This window comes from Sinocyclocheilus anshuiensis, unplaced genomic scaffold, assembly GCF_001515605.1.
Source record: "Sinocyclocheilus anshuiensis isolate Anshui unplaced genomic scaffold, SAMN03320099.WGS_v1.1 scaffold447, whole genome shotgun sequence".
Classification (NCBI taxonomy): domain Eukaryota; kingdom Metazoa; phylum Chordata; class Actinopteri; order Cypriniformes; family Cyprinidae; genus Sinocyclocheilus; species Sinocyclocheilus anshuiensis.
The window spans coordinates 2,884,750-2,885,582 of record NW_015552615.1 but is presented as its reverse complement, the minus strand read 5'-3'; positions in this window follow the sequence as shown (position 1 = coordinate 2,885,582).

Here is an 833-nt window from a genome sequence, read left to right as displayed (position 1 = left end):
CTTATGAAGTATTCTAATTTGTTGAGATAGTGAATTGGTGGGTTTTTGTTAAATGTGAGCCAAAATCATCACAATGAAATGAACTTTTCCACGACATTCTAATTTATTGAGATGCACCTGTATATACATCTCTGTGTGTGTGTGTGTGTGTGTACAATTTATTATAGCCTATTTAGTTTTAGATCTTCTTTTTCAGAATTTTAAATGTTTTATTTTTTCCAAGTGTATACTTTCCAAATGTAAATATATATATATATATAGTGTATATATACAGTGGGTACGGAAAGTATTCAGACCTGGTATAAAAGAAAAATGTTGACCCATACAATGTATTTTTGGCGATTGCTACAAATATACCCCAGCGACTTAAGACTGGTTTTGTCGTCCAGGGTCACATATATAAAATTGGGGTCAAACTCTATTTTGAAAGTCCAATTCTCCCTATTGACAAACCATTAACTATGACTTTTGCCCCAATAAACTCCTAATTTGCTGCTTATTAATAGTTAGCTGTTAAGTTTAGGTGTTGAGTAGAATTAGGGATGTAAAATATGGTCATGCAGAATATGTGCTTTATGAGTGCTAATAAACAGCCAATATGTTATTAATAGGCATGCTAATAAGCAACTAGCTAGTAGTGAGAATTGGTCCCTACTAAAGTGTTACCAAAATTTTATATAATTTGGACACTTTTTAAAACTACATTTTCAGGTTTTAGTTACTTGAGGCACATTTCTGATATGTCTGGTTTGCAATCAGAGTAGGTGTGTGTGGGTGTGACATTCTTTGAGGGAAGTTACTATAATGTATTCAGGGACATTTTTAAAGTGTTT